The sequence below is a fragment of the Protopterus annectens genome, chromosome 1.part0 (assembly GCF_019279795.1).
Source record: "Protopterus annectens isolate FY-2018-M chromosome 1.part0, PAN1.0, whole genome shotgun sequence".
In the NCBI taxonomy this organism is placed as follows: domain Eukaryota; kingdom Metazoa; phylum Chordata; order Ceratodontiformes; family Protopteridae; genus Protopterus; species Protopterus annectens.
In genome coordinates, this window is record NC_056725.1 from 442,256,437 (window position 1) to 442,277,428 (window position 20,992).

Consider the following 20,992-nt stretch of genomic DNA (forward strand, 5'->3'; position numbering starts at 1 on the left):
TATATTTTTAAAGCATGTCTCCCCTTAATTATGATTGTAAAACTGGTGAGATTGAATGATGGCCAGTGTCTCCCAAGCTTTGACATCTAGATCTGTTTTCTTTGGGTAACTATTCAACAACTCCTTGTGGCATTTTGTCTGATCACTACTGGGTCCCTTGCCATTTTCCTTCTGGAAGTGCAGATCCCTTTTGATAATTAGGAGATGAATATTTGGTTGCAGTGTCCAGTCTCACAGATCTGATATTTGGGCTTCATTGCCTAGACACTGTCAATTCCTACTTCAGTAAGAACAGTGCTAGTAGTGTTGGTAACCTTCTCATTTATGCAGAGGATTTTCTAATTCACTGTCAATAGTACATCTCCAAGCTCCACTAAAGATGTTGGTGTGCAATACAGATGCCATTATGAAAACAAAAGGATAGACCAAAAAAAAGAAACCTGTATACCTAAACCTTGATGTCTCTGATAAGTAATATTTGGTAGGAACCTTCTTTTAGGAAGAGGTGGCTACTGAGGCAGATTACATACACTACAGACTGAAATATCTACTTTCTGATGTTAACTTGTGGAGGGTATTTGAAAAATGCTGAGACTTTTCAGGGTGAGTTAAAGGTGCACATGTCAATACAGTTATCAAATCAAGTTAGCATAGGTTATTTTTCACAAAAATAGTATAAAGTTATGATACATAGCTTGGAAATATGTTGGCATTGGAATGCCAATACCCAGGTTTATAGACTTGTCTTTCATTTTTGAAAATGTGGAAGGTAGCCTTTGGTTAAGATTACTGTGACTGCTAGCAAGAGAGAGAGAGAGAGAGTTGGTGGATTGGTGCATTTGTATTAACTTCACTTTGGAGATTGATCTGATTTAGGATAATTGTAGATAACAATGACTGATCTGATTTAGGATAATTGTAGATAACAATGACTGTCATCTGATGACATAGCAGCCTCAGAACCTTAATAACTTTGCTAGTGTAGTCCTTTAAAGAATAATTCACAAATTCTAGAGCTAAAGGCCTTTCTGCTTCAAAGAAAGAAAAGCAAATATTTTGAGGCTGTTCCAGACACACTATTTATTTAACTTGATTAGCAGAAAGAAAATGCTTATTTTCTTGCCAGATAAGTAGAGTCCACACTTACCTACTTTTCTGGTGATGAGTATAAGACAGTTTAAAAGAAGATCTACTTTAGGCAAATGAAAACGCAATCTCTCGAATGCTCATATAAGTGAATAATCATAACATCGGAAGTGGTATTTTGGGATCGCAGTACAGTGAAGAGTGGGATATTTGCCCTTTCCTCACTGTAGACCCCCCACAATACAAATTTCGATGTTATGATTATTCACTCATATGAGCGTTCGAGAGATTGCATTTTCATTTATCTGACATAGACCCTTTAAAAGAATAAGTGTGATTGGTTTTCCTGGAGCTAGAGTAAGGCAATATGAAAGACTATTTATGATTCTTTCCTGGAGAAAGACCAGGTAATTTACTTGTAAGGCCTGCATACTTATTTGATTGCATTAGCTAAGCAGAGATTTTATCCTTTACCATTCCTCTAACTCATATTTGATTACTTTGTTGAGGTGCCAGTGATTATGGACAAAAAAAAAGAGAGTGAGTGAAAAAAAAAATTCTTCATCTCAGTACAGGTATGTGAGGGAATTGCTGATGTAGATCAACGTTCATAGGGATCATCTGATGAACTGCTGCAAGAGTTGTATAATAGGCCCTGCAGAAAACTCATAGATGGCAGCCATGTGAACAAACATTGCTACATGATCATGGCAAATATGAGGCTAGCACCATGTGCACAGCACCTCATACTTCTTCCTCATAGGGAAGATGTTGGATAAAGGAATGTAGCAAAAATCAAAGGAATCAGCTGACTTATCACTGGTCAGTCCAACAAAACCTGGTTGGTCTTTATTACATCATCAGATCAAACATCATAGATTATCAGACATATATTTATCTGACACATAATTACCTTAGAGTTTCTTATACCGAAGTAAGTGTGTACAGGGTCTTGCCCTACATGGTTGGTACTAGGGAATTTGTCCCCCTCATCATTTTTTCTGTCAGTCATCAACAACGTCAATGATATCTAAATTTTCATTGCTTTAGCATCATTAAAAGTCATAATTTTTCATATTGGAGGAAAGTGCCACGTGATTACTAAAAGACAGAACTACTACTGCTACTACTATTACTAATACCACTAATAATAATAATTATTAAAAACAGCTCCATACACTAGCTTGCCTTCCATCTTTAAGATTTTAATGTTGTTGAATTTGATAGATCATCTTTAATTTCCTTATTGTTCCATATTCTCAGAATGGGTCTGTTTACCTTCAGCATTATTTCCTTGTCTTCAATTTTACAGACTTCATCTTACATGTCACCTGATTATGCATTTTTTTCTGGTCTAAATGATGATGCATTGCATTTCTTCAACAGTTGAGGGTCAGTTAAAAAATAGTCCAGGAAAAGGAGACATCATTATCACCTTGGACACTGTCAGTTTTAGATTTGATACTGATATATTTTGTAAGCTCAGTTTTTGTTAATTATTTTTATTTTCACAGTGAGCACCATCACTATATGAAGCATATTATGTGGGCATATGTTCTTAATGACTTCATACAAATAATAAAGCTTCTGAAAATAAAGCAACTTTCCTAATAGATTTGTTTGCTGACAGGGATTATGACCAAGTGAGGTTAACAGAAGTGGCCATAGAACTTTTAAGTAAAATGGACATAAAATTACTCCCAGTTTTGACCAGTGGCTTGCCTACTACCATGAATCTTTAACATAATATGAATAATAGGACAATATTTCCTTTCCTTATATGACAGCATAATTCATACATTCATAAATTGTTGCAAGGCTCACAACCTGGGGGGGGGGGTCATTCTAAACCTAGCCAAGTTTTCCAGGAAGAATAATGATGTCCTGTATGTAAGTAAGACATTAATACCCAGGCATTTATAAGCTACCTATGTCCATTAGGGACACGGGTACCAGGCCTGGTGTAAATGTCCTATTCCTCATCCACTGGTCTAGGCTGTACTTAAATTGAGTAATACATGAACTTAGCTTCACATGGATGGAAAGCCTGTTCTATAGGAGGGGCAGTCTCTGGGATACATATCTGTCTCACCAGCATGTTTTTTTTTAAATCACAAACAAAATTTGTGTCCCTTGACTTTGTATTTCTGGTACTGTTTGAGTTAAGAATATGCAGAAGATTCATAAGTGTGGGGTTTGCAGATGACTTGTAAGTCAGGCATATATCATCATTCAGTAATCTATAGCAGACAAAGAAGAGGGGAAGGGCTTTAAGGCACTTTGTGTAAGGCAAGTTTCTTATGCCTTGGATTCTTTTTGTAAGAAACTTCTGAGGTCACTGCACATGCTACATATGCTTGGTCAGGTACTTACTGAAGGGAGCATTATACTCTATGATTGGTCTGATAAGGGCAGAGTACAGCGAGATAATGACCTCTTTGGACCAAAACGCCATGAACTTACTTATAAGTTATGCAACATAAAAGGATTTCCTTACCACTGTGGTCAAGTGGTGGTCAAACATAAGGTTACTCTCTACATGTATACCAAGATCCCTGACCACTGGGTTCAACTCAAAGGAGCGTATTATCAACATGGTAATTAGCTGGGATGGTTGATTTCTCAAAAGGTATAATTATGCAGTTCTTAGCATCAAGTTTAAGACCATGTCTTTGGCACCATTTATTAGTCAGAGACAGGCCATCTTGAAGAATGCTAGCATCTGCAGGGATGTCAATGAATACTCCCAGCATGCAGTCATCTGCAAACTTAATCAGCCATAAACCTTCCTGTTTGCTTCCACTTCAGTTAAACAAATACCAAAAAGGACCAGGCCCAGTACCAAGCCCTGGGGAACTCTGCTAGTAACTGGGTTCTTGGTGGTGGTGTCCTCACCACTACTGGACTTCTGGGTTTTATCAGTTAGCCAGTTAGCTAGCCAGTGGGTAATAAAAGGGGTTAAACCTAATTTTGTGAGCTTGTCTATAATGCCCAAGAGGAATATTGCTTCCAAAGCCTTGGCCAGGTCAAGTTAAGCTGTATGCACAGACTTGCCATCATCCTTTGGTGACCTTTTCAAAGAAATCCACCAGATTTAATAGACATGACCTTTCTTTAGCAAAGCTGAACAATGATGGTTCAATCATTTGCAGGTTACCTTTGTCCTCATTTATCATATACATAATGATTCTTTCCATGGCCTTACATATGAGGCTGGTTAGACTTATGAGTCTGTAATTACCTGGATCAGTAGTTGGACCTCCTTTATGCAGGGTAATGATTGTAGCCATCTTCCATTCCTTTGACACAAAACCTGACTGTTGAAAAGTGATTCAAGTGGACCAGAGACGTCATGTTTCGTGCTATTTAGTAAGCATCCCGGGGTGTTATCAGGGCTCATCAATGCAGTGTTTTTAGCCATGGAAAGTGCACTGATGACCTGATTCCTAGCAATGGTTGGGGGGGTTGTGGTATGTGATATTTCCTCTGGAGTACTGGGAAGAGTGGGTGGAGGGAATTTGTGCTAAACCTCGTTGTATCTTTTGGCTTTTTCCCGGTTAGGGGTCGCCATAGCGGAACTCCGGTCTGCTAATGATTGGCAGTAGATTTTTACATACCAACTTGCCAGGCCTGACGCACAACCTTCACCGAAGGTACGCCCATTCACGCATGTCTCCACACAGAAGACGCTTTAGCTGAGAATCGAACAGGACAACATCTTACTGTGAGGTGACAATGCTACCGCAGCACCACCACTTTGTGCTAAACATGTGAGCCAAAATTTGGCAATGGTCTCTGTTTTATTGTGGGTGATGTCATTTATAATAAGTTCTGTGCATTGTTGTGTGTTTCCCTTGATGTTATGGGCATAGCTTTAGAAAGCTTTATGGTTGTGCTTTGAATGAGAAGCACTATTTTTTTCTTCATATTCAGCCTTTGGATTATTAATTTACCCTCTTAGCTGCCTGTTTAGATCAGTCAAGGAGATTTTAATATATTGGGATTTGCTCTTCTTATACCTTCTTTTGTTGTATAACTGATTAATATTGTGATTCCAGTAAGGCTTGTCTGAGTTTGTCTTATTCTTAATATGAATTTCCACAACTCAGTGTATATAGCTATCAATATGGCTGTACAGGGATTTTGTAAATAGCTCAGCATATGCTATGGTGTTTACTGGGTTTGGGGTGGTTGGAATTTAGCCAAGGTGTCACTTAGTAGAGAGTGAGAGGTTAGTCTTGGAATACTTCCTGAAGGTTTTTGTTTCAGTGCGTCCCTGGATTTAATGTTTATTTCAAGAAATACTGCCTTATGGTTCAGATCTGACAAGGAGAGAGGAAATATGTCCGCCTAATTTCATAAAGTACACAGAAAGATGTTACCCCCCCTGGATTTTGGAATGACTGTTCTAAGATAAGTTTAGGAATTTTCTAGAATTGCAGGATATATGTTATTATGGATTATAGGATTACCACCCTGTAAAAGTAAAGGGGTGAAGAAATGGTGCCATGAACATTTGAAGAACCTTGAAGGTTTGAAGAAGAGAAAGTAGTAGTTTATGAGAAGGTGGGGTATATGGGACCCGTTGCAAGGTACTCCAGTTATGGAGCTCTTTGTTTATTGAGCTGCATATATGAGAGTATGAGTATCCATACATCTCCCAGTAGTGGATGTGAGTTGAGTAGCACACTTGTGCCAATCATTTACAGCGGACCTTAGTTCCATTGTGGTGACTTCTTGGGAAAAGGCGACCGTACCACAACAACTGAGACTCCCACTGTTCCTGGAGACTCCTCCTCCTTTGCAGGTCCTGCCTAATGGCAGAGGAAAATGTGTGACTGACCTTTACTCCTCTTGCACTGATGGGTACTCCTCTTAACTTTAAACTGTTACTACATAGATGGTTGAGCTCTCTTGGTGTGGACAATCTTGTTAGCACTTGCAGGTGTTGTTAAGACTTCGCAGCCTTCACAGCATTTTGTGCATCAGTAAGTGGGAGGGTTGTTCAATTAGGTGTTTTAGCAAAGTTTTTTGGTTGTATTAAGTTCTTTTGGTTAATAGAAAAGTTCTTTAGAGGAGATAAAAGCAGACATAGAGATAAGTGCAGAATATTCCTGGCAAAGAGATGTAAACCCTTCTAGGATGTACAACAGAAGCTGTCCTTCATTATGACAGCAGGTAGGTCGATTGATTGTTAAAATATTTTGTTTCTGGCCCGGATTATTTTCTGTTGCAAAGATCAATTGTTGGAGAAGGTAATATGCTCTTCATGTGGTAAGACACTTAACTTGCGAGACATGATCATTTCTTGTGGAACACATATAGCAGGACATTTAGTCATTTCTTGCTTAGTATAGTCAGGGGACATTTGTTGCAGGTCATTAACACCCTCATGGATTATGACAGAGTCTTACTGGTACCTGTGGTTCAATGACCTGAATGCCTGAAGGCAGCTAATTGTGATCAGCTCATCTGCCAGTAACAGTCTGGTGAAGTGGCATCAGTGTGCCTCACTACAGAATTACAAGTGACCAGGACATTTGGTTTTAATTTAAGTGTGACCAGGACACTTATTTTAAGTGCATTAACAACAACTGTAGGTGGGTATTTTAACAAGTGTGCTGTAGGGTAAAGCTAGTTATGTTTTTCTTGAATGTAAGTAAAGAACCCTTTTAGTGTTTGTTTTTGTGTGTTGTATGTGTAGTCAGCATAAAAGCTGGCTTAAAGTATTGCTTTAGTAGCTTAGTAGTGCTGGGTCAAGTTACATCCTGCAGTAGGCATGGTAGAGTTTGATTGATTGTGAGTTTAGGATTTTGTTTTTTTATATTACTCCAGTTTTGCCTCTCACATGTTTTATTAAAGAAGTTATGCATTCACCTACCCTCATGAGGCAAATTGGAATAAATGCTCAGAATATACATCTCAAACAGAATTGGCCAGGCAAATATATAAAGTGCTAAGATTATAATAGGAGAATACTAGGGAGTGTATAAAATATAGCTACTGATATACTAAAGCTAAACATAGGATATAAGAAGCAATACAGCTTCGATACCACAGTAGGAAAACTGGTTTAAATCAAAATACTGTAGTAGGATTGTTAACTACAGATTATACAAATCTGAGATCTAGGAGTGTATGCACATAAACAAAGGGGCCCATGCGCAGTGATTACAGCAGAGCATATCCGCCAAGACTGTGGATGGCTGCAAGATGCACAAGATTGGCAGAGTTGTGCAGTGGGCAACAGTAAATTAAAAAAAAGACTGCAAATAATCAAACAAAAACTATTCATATTAGAACAGTCAATGTGGAAACAAGAGCTATTGCCAAAACAATGCAAAAACTAATGACAAGCCATGTGGTGTGGGTAATTCAGTTAATGGCTATGAAGAATTTACATGTTATGAAAAATAAATTGATTCCCTGTATTAATAAATCCGAGAGGAGAATTTTCTACAGCACACTCTTTAACTTGGCATTATACAAAGCCTTCACTCAAATTCCTGGAAACACACAATCCGGGTGAAAAAAAAGCAGTTCTGTTATCAATACAGTGAAAAAACAAGCAAAGCATAACACAAAAAGTGAAATGTAAAATTACAGCACAACACAGAATGAGTAATGTAGCCAAACATCCACAAATCACAAAGCAAAATGAAGTGCACAAGATGAAGAATACATTAGAAGGAGTGGAGGCAAATGCCAGCTCAATGAAAGGATCTAAGGATGTAGCAGAGAATTCAGACATTCTTTCAAAAGCAGTTATTTGTTGAAATGGAGGAGCTGGTTAGACAGGAATGTATAGTTACAACCCTCCATTCAGGAGGATTGTGGTATGATTTACTTAAGGACTTAACTGGCCATCATGAGGTAGAAAGTGAAGCATCACAGGGAGAAATTATGGAAAAATTATAGAAGGACGATGCAGAAATCTGAACTGAAGCAAATAAATGTGAATGTTACTATTACAAATGTAAAAAGAACTGGACATGGATGGAATGCAAAGAATAAGAGACTGAATCTGTTAAAGAAAACCTACGTGGAGACAGTAGCGACTGCCCAATGGGGTCAGAAAGAAAAGAAAAACGAGGACACTTCAAAAAGAAAGTTTGTGGTGAGAGTACAAAGTAAAAGAAACCAGAAGTTGACAGAGATGAGGTATGAGACAATGTAATCTTACTTTTGGGTGTGAAAATACAAGAGGTAAGAGCTTTCATTTTGATTAATAGAGTCATTTTCTGACATTTTTTTTTGGAACTGTACAAGCATGAAAAAGTTTTTTTATGTGGGTATGAAAAAAGACAGAATGATAATCCATGAAAAGAATATGTGGTTAAATCATCTTTCTGAGAGACAATTTCAAACAGAAGTTTAAAGACAGAATTTAAAAGAATATTTAAAAAAATATCATAAAGAAGCAATGGATATTTCAAAAGTCTATGATAATAAGGGTTTATGGATTCTGGGATAGAATTATAATATCATGTTAAAAATGGAAATTGAAAGAATTAGTGTCTATATTACAGCATTGAATGCTTATGTTGTCGAATGCTGAAACATTGACACCTAAACATCAAATGCTCAAAGCCACGACTGGCCAATTATGAGAATTTTTTTCCCCATGAAAAAATTTGCTTGGCCAACAAAAAAAAAAAACATACTCTAAAACCCTAATCGCACACAGTGCCCCCCCCCCCACAGCCCCTAACTATATATACCAACTCTGAGATTGCTCTACAATGGGGAAAAGGGCAAATCCCCGATAACAGGCAAGCAAATTTTTCCCCTGGGAAAAAATTTGTGTAATTGGCTGGTCGTGGTTTTGAGAGTTCGACATTTAGGTATCGACATTTAAGCATTCAACAACCTAAGCTCAACGTTGTTATAAGAACCCATGAATTATACACATTCCAAGTGTCATAAATGTTGAAGGTAACAAGGGTGTTGAAAAATAATGCAGACAACCAAAAACATGCTTTTTGTGGGAAAGTAGGACATTTAGTGAGTAATTGTTATAAAAAGAAATGTTATACATGTGGGAAAACAGGACCTGAAGCACATAAATGTGAATGTGACTGTTACAAATGTAAAAAGAACTGCACATGGATGGAATGTAAAGAATAAGAGACTGAATCAAGTATAGAAAATCAGGGAAGTGATAACGATCAAATCAGAAATGAAGAAGGGACAGAAATTGATGAAACTTTAGAAAAAAAATTGAGTTGGTAAAAGAAAAGATGAAGGGCAGGAAATAAAAATAAAATCAGAAGCTAGTGACAAAGAAGCTATAAGCTGAGAAGTGGTAAGAGGAGAAACATACTATTGATAAAAGAATAAAAGATAGAAAAAGGAAATGTGAAGGTATAAATATTAAAGAAAAGAAGAAAGTAAATGGATGGCAAATACAAATAAAAGAAAATAGTATACAGAGAAAATTATATCCTTAAAATTAAGGAATAGAGAAAGGAATGATTTAAAGATTATTTCAGTCAATGTAAATAGTATGAAAAAACATAATAAGAACAATAGAGATTTCCAAATGGTGTTATACATGTGATATTGATATAATTATTTTGGAAAATACAAGATTATTAACATATGAAGTAAGATTACAGATTGCAGGTATAATATGGAATATAGAGAATAAATGGTGTTCAGGAATAGCACTATTATGTAGAAATTTTAGATGTCATAGTAGCTAGAATGGGATGACTAAAATTGTAGATTTAAGATGGCAAGGGAAGGTTTATAGAATTATAGATATATATGCTGATGTGACTTGTAAAGAAAGTGAGAATTTATTTCAGATGATATTAGATTATATAGTTGTAAATATGCATATTAGAATTAAAGGAGATTTTAACTGTGATTTAAGGTGGAATAAAATAAAAAGAGGAAAGGATGTAAAAATGATAGAAGATATGAAATGTGGGACATTGGTTATATGGAATAGAAAATCATGGACATACAGAAGGATTGTTTTAAAATCTGAATTTGATTACATTATAGTATCAGAAGGAATGTATATAAACAAGGACATTGGGAATCTCCAAACACTTGACCCCACAATGTTTGGTTTTGTCAAAGGGAGAGCATGCCTGTTAAACTTGGTCAACTTCTTCGAAAGAGTCACAAAAGCCATGGACGAGGGGAAGACAGTGCATGCTGTCTACTTTGACCTAGCCAAAGCCTTTGACACTCTTCCCCACTCAGGCATAATAGCTAAACTCTCCCAGATAGGCATCAACCAATATGTTACCAGATGGGTAGCTAACAGGCTCACTGATAGAACCCACTCAGTCAAAATAGGGGAAGCCATCTCTAGTAGCACACCCATAACGAGCAATATACCCCAAGGATCAGTCTTGGTGGTCTCTACTTTTTGGGATATACATTTCTGAGGTGCAAGCTAAGACCAGTGGTCTGTGGCTGACCATGTTGGCAGATGACTACAAGCTGGGTGCTGTCTTAAATTCCCCTAGTGATGTGAGCATCCTCCAAGAGGGCCTTATCCCAACTGACTGGTGACAAAAGCATGACCTCAAACTGAATGTCAAGAAATGCATCATTATCCCCTTTGGGGAAAATGGCATCCCCACTAATTATCACATTAATAACAATGTAAACAATGTAAAATTGTGATTGTTCTTAACACATACTCATCTTGTTTGCTCATTAGCAACAGTACAAAGAACTGCCTGCTCACAACCTTGTTCTCCCCTCCCCTTCCCTGTTTATTACCTTAAGACAATCCCAGAGTTAATAAATATTACCTGTGGCAGGCACCATTTGTAAAACTACAATCCACTCTGCTACAGGCCCCATGAAGGCTCAGTGTCTCTCCAGTAAGTGTTTTACAACTGTAAATGCCTATTTATGTTGAATTGTATTAGACATTTTACAACTGTATATGTTTATGTTGAATTTCAAGCCTGTACTCCAATCTGCTTACTTACACTATCAGACTATTTACCCCACTCATAGGACCAAAAACTGGGACTGGGTTAGCCCCGCTCCGCTTTGCCCTCACTACGCTCGGGCTCGCTTCGCTCCTCTCCCTGCCCCCTTATCCCACCCGCCCCCACTGTGTCTACATTTATAGCCACTAGGCCACACCCCTACTTCCTCTCCAACCTACACAACTTCCTCTCCAATTCCCCCCCACCACTTTACTGTTTAACCACTACTATTCCTCTGAAGCACATTGCCCCACCCATTGATGACATATAACATGTCTATAAATAATTATAAACTCCTTCCTCTTATCTTACCACTCTTAATTCTGCCATACTTTCTTACTAGCTATGAAAATCTCACATTTGTAGGTTTCTCTTATCCAAAATGCCAAACCAAGACCCCCTACCTCCACTGACTGCGGAACTTGCCCACTACTACACTACCCCAAAAATTATAAATTCCAATCACTTGCTTCTAAAAAAACCACTCCAATCAACACCAAAATCCAAATATGAACTAAAACTACTATTCAAAGTTATTAGACTACTAGCGTATCTAAGAAAAAACATAACCAAAGATGGGGACATCCATCCTAATCCAGGCCCAGCCTTAACTCAAAATCCTACCAGCCCACCACTCTCCCACTGACTGGTCAACTCCCTCCTAATATGCCACTTAAACATTAGAAGCCTAAACAATAAGATACATTTGAAGGCATTCAGCCGAGGTATCAGAATAAAGTGTTGCAGCATCTCCAGTCTCTGCGTTGGTTTGTCTACAATAAGATACATAGCCTGCATGCTGTACTAGCCACATACCTCCCCAACATAATGTGTCTATCTGAAACATGGCTCCGGCCATCAACCAAAGACAATGAGATCCTGCCTCCTGGTTACAATATACTTAGGGCAGATAGAGTAAAGAAAGGAGGAGGTGGAATAGCCGTCTTATATAATAGCACACTTAACATCATAACTAACCCTATACAACCACCCCAGGTCTCTAACGCTGAAATACTAGCACTAAAAATTCTACTAAATAATCATAAGGGCATTAACCTAGTTGTCACCTATATTCCCCCTGGGAACAATGTAGAAACACTAGAGGTCATTCTACATTGGATCGCCAACAACTACCCTCAAGAAACCATTGTCCTGGGCGATGTTAATATTGACTGGAACCAATGCACAGCACAGTCCAACCACATCCTGTTAACCTACATGGATTCTCTCAGATAATATCATCTACCACACGATAATATCATCTACCACACGTACAGGTAACAATAACCAAAAAGAGAGTATACTAGACTGTATACTCACCAACAGTCATCCCCAGAACTATATGTCTGGAACTCTCCCTAATGATCTTAGTGATCACATGCTCACATACATCATGAAAGACAAAATTAATTGTACAAGCTTACCTATTTATAGGTCTATCAGATCCAAGAAAAACTTTGACCCAACTAAATTTCAACTTGAACTCAAATCATGTAACTGGACAAAACTAAAGTTCCTTCCCCTTGATGAGGCAGTGTCATCATTTAACAATTCATTCCTTACTATACTTGACTCGCATGCCCCTAAACGCTCAATAAGAATTAAAACTCAACTAGCACCCTGGCTAACAACAGACACCAAAACCAAAATAACAACTAGAGACAAAGCGTGGGATAAATGGCACTACCAAACTACCCTAGATCGTATCAAATTCCAACAACTTAGAAATGAGACTAAAAAGCCATCATACTAGATAAGAAAAATTACTTCTACAATCTGCAACATAAACATCAGAATAACCCTCAAAAGTACCGGGCAGGCATAAATAAACTTCTCCAGCCAGGCAAATCCACTACTCCGACCCCAGGAACATTATCTGACAAGAGCCAAGAAGATATAGCCAATTCATTCAATACTTTCTTCACAGAAACCATCCAGTCATTAGCTAACCAACTTTCTCCTCCCCACACTTCTATAAACACTATACCCGACTCACCACTCTCTTTTAACTTCCAGCCAGTGTCCACATCCTTTATCAGATCCCTTTTGAAAAAACTGAAGCCAACCACCCTTTCAGCCGATCTTCTGCCGGCTGAATACCTGCAAATTGCTGCAGATGTCGTAGCCTACCCTATCTCAATCCTAATTAACAGAACCATAACCGAGGCCTCAATCCCCTCAATTTGGAAAATATCCTATGTTATTCCACTCCACAAAGGAGGTTCATCCACAGAACTATCCAACTATAGACCTATAGCCACACTATCACCACTTGCCAAAATTATGGAAAAGTGCATGCACAACCAACTAATCCTCTATCTAACCCAAAATAAACTACTCACAGACTCTCAAAATGGATTCAGACCCCATCATAGTACAACCACTGCCCTCCTCTCTTTTACTGAAAACATTAATCTTAACCGGAATAATAAAAAAATATCCTCCGCTCTCTTCCTGGACCTATCGAAAGCCTTCAATATGGTAAACCATCAGTTACTTCTATATACTTTAAAAACCCTGTATCTAGATACTCCAGCCCTTGACTGGTTTCAAGCTTACCTCACTGGGAGACAACAAGCAGTAATGTGGCAAAACAAGCTCTCCTGCCTACTACCAAATACCATAGATTTCCTCAAGGTTCCATATTAGGACCTCTCCTCTTTTCAGTCTTCATAAACGACATCCAAACAGTCATCCCTGAAGCCACCTGCATTCAATATGCAGATGACTCGACTATAATATGTTCCAATGCCTCTCTTGCAAATCTACTAACTACCACCCAACATAGCTTCACCAAAGTCGAAAACTGGCTTGCCAACCATCTCCTGATCTTAAATCCAAACAAAACCAAGTTACTTCTCTTCTACCCAACCAATAGATCTCCGACTGAAAACTTCACTATAAAATCCAATAATGGGACCATCATCTCCCCAGACACCTATACAAAGCTATTAGGAGTAAACATTGACAATAAACTCAGATTTGATATACATATCAACCAAGCCATTAAGTCAGTCAACAAGAAACTTGGGACCCTATATAGAATTAAAGCCTTCCTTACCACGAATGCCAGGGCAGCCACAGCCCGTTCACACCTTCTCTCTACCCTACTATATGCCTCTCCTGTCCTCACTCACCTTAACAAATCTGATCTGGCCAAGCTCTCATCCTGCTATAATCACATTGCCAGGTTCGTTACAGGCCTACCCTACAGAACACACCACTGTACTAACCTGAAAAAGCTTGGATGGATAGAATTCCCACACCTTCTTCACCAGTCTCAACTCATAGAGGCCTTCAAAATCCTTAAACAACCTGAGAATACCCCAGCACTAAAAAACTTAATGACTCCCTACTCCAATCTAAGCTGCCTTCGCTCAGCAAACAGACTCCTTGTCCAAACAGCTAAATATCTCAACCTAGGTGGTGACGCGCTATTTGCCAACACCACTGGTAAAATATGGAACTCTCTCCCAAATAACATCACGCTTGCAACTTCTCTAAGTCAATTCAAAAATAGTCTAAAACTCCACTTTAAGTCACACTGGCTATGTCCTTGCTCAAACCCAGACTAGCTCTGTGCCATTAACTAAAACATAAACAACTAGCTAAGATGATAAGTACTTTGTATACTGTGATAAAGAAATATGTATCCTGTCTAACTCTATGTCATTATACTGCCTACCGTCCTTGCTAATATGTTATTAAAGTTACATTTGTAGTAATCTCAGAAATAGTAATGGCAGTCTTGTACTTGTATGTAGATAGCCTATGTTTTTGTTAAGTTCTTTCAGCTCATTTACTGTACCTAATTATCAATGTAACTCTGTTGGAGCTTTTCTCCCCGGGCCTCCGCTGAAAAAGGACATGTATCTAGTCGGACCATCCCGGTTAACAAATGTAAAATAAATAATAATAATAAATAAATGTACTAAGCATGCAGTCAGTGGTGAGGGATTTGGGCACCCACATTGTTAGTAACCTGACTTTTGACCACCACGTAGTCTCCGTTGTAAGGAAGGCTTTTACATGGCCCACCTCTAAATAAGGGTATTTCATCCAGGCACAAGGAGGTCATACAGGAAAATCCAGGGTCTCAGATGCCTATCCTATACAGATAGGCTAAAAGCCCTGTCCCTCTACTCAGTTTCATACAGACTGCTCAGAGGTGACCTGTGTCTGGCATACAAGGCCATCTCAGACCCAGCCTTGCTGGAGTTGCTGCATATCCATAAGTCAAACTCCACTCGCGCAACCTGCATGCAAGGCCTTAACCTGGTCTGTGACATTAATAGATCTTGTTGGCAGGACAGATGTCTGTCCCAAAGACTTCCCCATCTGTTGAATAGACTACCTCTCCATGTCAAGCAGAGTATCTCTGTAGCCCTCTTTAGCAGGAACCTGGATGAATGGATAGGAAACAGAAAATACACCCCTTGGATCCTACCTGTGTCCCTGCTGGACAGGGGAAAGGTGTTGACTTTGCAGGAAAATGGGGAGAAATTCTTGGCTATTCTTATAAGAGCCTCCAGGCCAATAGCCTAGTATCACCCTATGAAGCTATGAGCCTATAAGATGTATTAGGGAATTTAGAGAATAATGATAGAGAATATCATGAAAAAGAGAAAAAATTACAAAAGAAATTATAAATAAATTATGGAATTATTATATAAATGAAAACATTTTTGCAAGGCAGGACGCAGTATCACCATATTTAAGTAAGATAGTGAAGGAGCATAATAGTGTGATGAAAGAAGTAAAAGATAATGAAGGCAATTTAAAGAAAAGTAAACAACGGATTATGGAAATTGCAAGTTATGTGAAAGAAATACTTAGACAGAAAAAGAGACAAAGTGCAAGGACATACGGAGTCAAAAATTCCCTGAGCAAATTAACAGGAAATTTAAAAAAAAGATTCCTTCATATGAATTAAATATTGTGTTTAAACAGTTAAATGTAGAATCAGCTGCTGCCCCTGATGGAATTGGAAATGAAATGTATAAAAATCTAGACGAACATCAGAAATGTATTATGTGTTTTTGATGAATGGTTGAAAGAAGGCTATAATCATAAGGAGTTATGTAGTGGGATATTAAAATTAATATGGAAAATTTAAGAAAAAGAAGATATAAACAATTGGAGACCAATAGTGTTAAATAACACAGACTATAAGATATTTAAGAAAATAATACAGAAAACATTAGATAATAAGATGCAATATATAATGGAGGAAAGTGCTTATGGTATGAAAGGAAAAGGATGCCAAGTGTTATTAATGGTAGTGAAAGAAATAGTGGATGATATTGCAAAAAGGAGAGACAATATAAAACTATTGCTAGGTGATATTAATGAAGCATTTTATTCAATAGACCATGATATGCTGTGGGAAATAAGGGGAATGTTAATATTAGCAATAAAATTAAGCAAGTGTATATAACATATTATCATAATAATAATAATAATAATAATAATAATAATAATAATAATAATAATAATAGAGAAAGAGTCTTAATGAATGGCTGGTTAAGTAATAGACATGAGTAATGGTATGTGACAAGGGTGTCCTATGAGTAGTACTTTATTTGCTTTAGTTATGAATGCAATAGTCAGTGAGGTTAATCATAAAATGAAGAATGCAAAATATGTAACTCATACAGATGTTGAAACTCCAATCATGATGTCATATGCAGATGATATTATTACAACTGCAAACAATAGAGAATGGATGAGAAATGTTATATTTATTTGGTTGAAAGAATTAGGTATGACATTAAACAAAGAGAAATGCAAATGAATGGCAAACAAAAAAAATAGCAGGTGTACAATTCTCTGGGAAAGAAATATCTGTATTATGAATACATTTTGAAAAAAGAATGCAATACAAAGCAATGGGATACAATATTACAGGAAATGAAAGACGTTTGTGTTTTTTTGCAAAATGCAGAGATTATGAAGAAAGTTAGTTTGATTAATTCAGTATTAATGGGTAAAACAATGTATTTATCAAGTGTTGTTATGATTCCTATAATGTATAAGAACCCATTATTAGAAATATATATTTTTCTATTATATGAGAGTTTAGATTAAAATTATGTTAAAAGGAGAATGTTATATATGAACATTGAATAAGGAGCATTATATAGGTTAAACCCAACAGTGTATGCTGCATCACTAAATTTGTATAGGGTTCTGAAATGTGAATTTAGTAACAAGATTATTTAAATATAAATATGAAGAATTTTGTGAAACAATAAGAAGTAATCAAAGAATAAAAATGCTATAATTAAGAAATACAGAAGTACTTACAAAACATAACAATTTGGAAAATAAAGATCGATAAAACATAAGAAGATAGGAACACATGGTACAAAAATATCACAAGAAAATATTATTGTGTTAATACTAGAGGAAAAGATCAAAGCAATTAAAGAAATAAATAAATGGTGTAGTTCTAAAGTTGAACATCAAGACTTCTTGTGGAGATTGGGAATAAATAATACCAGTAAAAGCTAATATGTTGTACAAAAAGAAAAACAAAAGATTATATTTGAATTCTGGTGAAGAAGAAACAACAGAACATGTCTTTTTGAAATGTAAGAGAGTTAAAAATCTGTGGAATAAATTATGTACACGTTTTTAGAAATTTTGAGAGTAGTGATAGTATAAATATGGACATGATTGAATATGGTTATTATAAGAATAGAAGTAAAGATTCAAAATTGAATTTGGATAAAACGTGTTTTATGCATTATGGGCATTGTGGAATGAAGGGATTGTCATTAATATTAAAAAGATCAGACTATGGTTATGGAAAAAAGAAGTAGCGGTCAAACTTGAGAAGTATGTATATAAGGACACTATATTATGTATAGAAAAATGAAAATGAAAGTGACTTAAATAATCGTATAACTGTAAATATCTATATATTTTTAACATGTAAATATGTACATAATGTAAAAAGATGCAAATAAAGGACCCCTTCTCATTTTGATAGGTGCTGTGGGATCTTTCTCATCCAGCTGAGCTACCACCAGCTCAAGCAGATGGAGTCTTGGTTTAACATCTCATCTGAAGGGTGGCATATTCAGGAGGACAGTATCCCCCTGCTGCTGCACTGCAGTGTCAGCACTCGGTTTACCTAGTGCGATAACAGAACCCACAGCCTGCTGCACTAAAGGCAAGTGCCCTACCTGCTGCACCACCTAGACTGCTTAAATATTGATTTAAATGAAAATCCCCCCATCTGGATGGTATCATCACTTATAATATGTACTCATTTAAAACTATATACTGCAGTAGTATGCATGCATACCCCATAATGCCTAAAGATATTTGAATCCATCATAAATGAGATCCTGAAACTTATCAGCAAAGGCAAAATAGTAATAAGAGATGTTATTAACAAAGACTTGCTAGATTCCAAGTGAAAATACTTAACACAAATCCAAGCTCAGAACAACTTATCTTAACTTATCTAAGCCCTTGACAACTCATAGATTAAAAAGATTGATTGATACAATACTAGGACTTTACCATGGGCCCTTCTTTAACATTTTATCTTGTACACTGATGTAATACTTCTAAAGTAAATACATATCGCATTATAGGATACTCCATCTCAGATGTCTTTATATCCAAGCATAAATATACCCTTTCCTTAATTACAATTTGTTCTTCTCAAAATGCCTACCACTTCCAAGGTAAACAAATATGAGCAAATTCATTAATAGTTCATTTAAACTTCACCATTACTGTACTACACTTCAAAAAGCAAACCTACTCATTGCCATGGCTCATGGCACCCTTTTGCTTCCTATCCCAGAGTTCAGACTCATTTGTGCTCAAAACTGCCTGCCACTAACTAACAAACAAACTAGAACTAAAAATTCCCCCCACTTCCAGAGGCCCCATGATGATGGCACTTAACTTTCTAAACAGCATTTGAAGATTTGCTAGTGACCTGGAATTATCTTCCAGCAGAAATAAGAAAATTAATTATAAAGACTTCAAGAAAATAACACAAACACGTTACATAAATAAATTCAGCTGTTTTAAAGGCATTGATACATTCAACCCTTATAGCACACAATACCTTAAACCTGGCATATTCATCTTATGACAAAATTAATTTACTGGCATATTCAAATAGAAATATTTGACATACATTTTAATAAATATGTACAGTTCTAAAAAGTCAAAATATTCAATAGATTCTGCAGGCAACCTGAATGTGAGTTCTTCTACATATTTAGCCTGCAGAATAAATGTCTACTTTGTAATAACTATGTATTCAACAAACCTAGAACTGCCTTCTACAGTATAAATGTTTTGCCAATGATTTGCAACATAGCATTGTGTGTCTTAACCTCTTTATATATACTTACTGACATTGATATAAAACATACATGAAACTGTACTGTACTATGCTCTAAATGTTACCATTATAACTGCAGATATTGAGGGGTGGTATTTGGAAAGTGCAGTAATGTAATTAGACTGTTATAAATAGCACAAGTGGAATTGTGAGATGTGGTCTGAATGGGGATTAGCTATGCATAAGTGCTAACACAGTGCAGATGTACTGGGCACAGTATTGCATAATGATACCATGCATTCACAAAAATGGCAGTCATTGCGCAGGTGACTAGACCATGGTATGACAAGTCATGTGATCCTGGGTCATGGGCATAGGTGTAGCATGCTCACTATGATACATGCACAGATGCACATCAAAGCACTTCATATATGCACATGGTCACGGCTGAGATCCCATACAATGGCTATACAGCAAAGAGATAACAATATTTGTTTTATAAATAAGAAGGAACTGGAGTGCTAGAGCAATCAGAAAGGGTGAAGATCAAGCAGAAAAATACACAGAAAGACATAGGAAATAAAAACTAGCATGATGTAAGAGAAGAAGGATAGTTCCTTTTATGGGGTAGGTGGCTTTTTTAGAGAAGAATGGTAGAGTGTGTGGGGAGCAGAGGAAATGATATGCGTAGAAAGGAGGATATAGGCTTGGCAGCAGAAACAGGCACAAAATCATATAACCCAAAGGCTATCAGGGAAGGTGCTGAAACAAAAGGAGAAGGAGACAAAGATACAGTTGGTGGACACATGGTGATGGAGAGGACTGGACACAAAACAGGGTAGGGTGATGGATGCACAGTGAAGGGGAACACCATGATGGAGGATAAGGTGAAATAAGGACCATCAGTCAAGCTGTCCCAGCAGGGAACTTACCCAGAATTCAGTTGCCACTGTGGCTCGCATCATGGGTGGGCTCTACCACTGGTGGTCCATTAGTCAAGGCATACGGCTATGTGACTCTGCCAGCTGCATGATGATGCACTCCAAGGTGCCAACCCAATCTGGTCTACTTCAGCTTGAACATCAGGTGTACATTCTGCTGACTAACCCAAAAAGATCCATACATGGCACTCCCTGGTGGAAGAACATGCACCTCCCTCACTGGAAAAGTAGCACCAGAGGTTACCGGTGAAACATACAAGTTATCTCTGACAGGATGGCCTTTGACTCCCTGCTGAAAAGCTGGCTTGGGGACTACTGGGGACCTGGCAGATGCTGAGGAGGCAGTCACTACCACACTCTGTTCTAATTCACAGCTGAAACTGCAACATAAATGAACAAAAATGAAGAGAAACAAAGCAACAAAAAATTAATATAATAAAAATGAAGAGCACTGCTGAAATAAAAAGAACAGGATAAAAAAACAATAGTTAGTATGGTGTGGCATGGGCTGGAAGGAAATAAAAGTCAGCACTGCAATGGTGATATATAATCATATGACAGAGGGATAACACTGGGGGATGACTGGTTGTGCTTCAGCTACCATTGTGGACAGTTCCACAGATTACTGATCCTAATCAGTATATGTGCAGTGTGTGTGTGTGTGTGTGTGTGTGTGTGTGTGTGTGTGT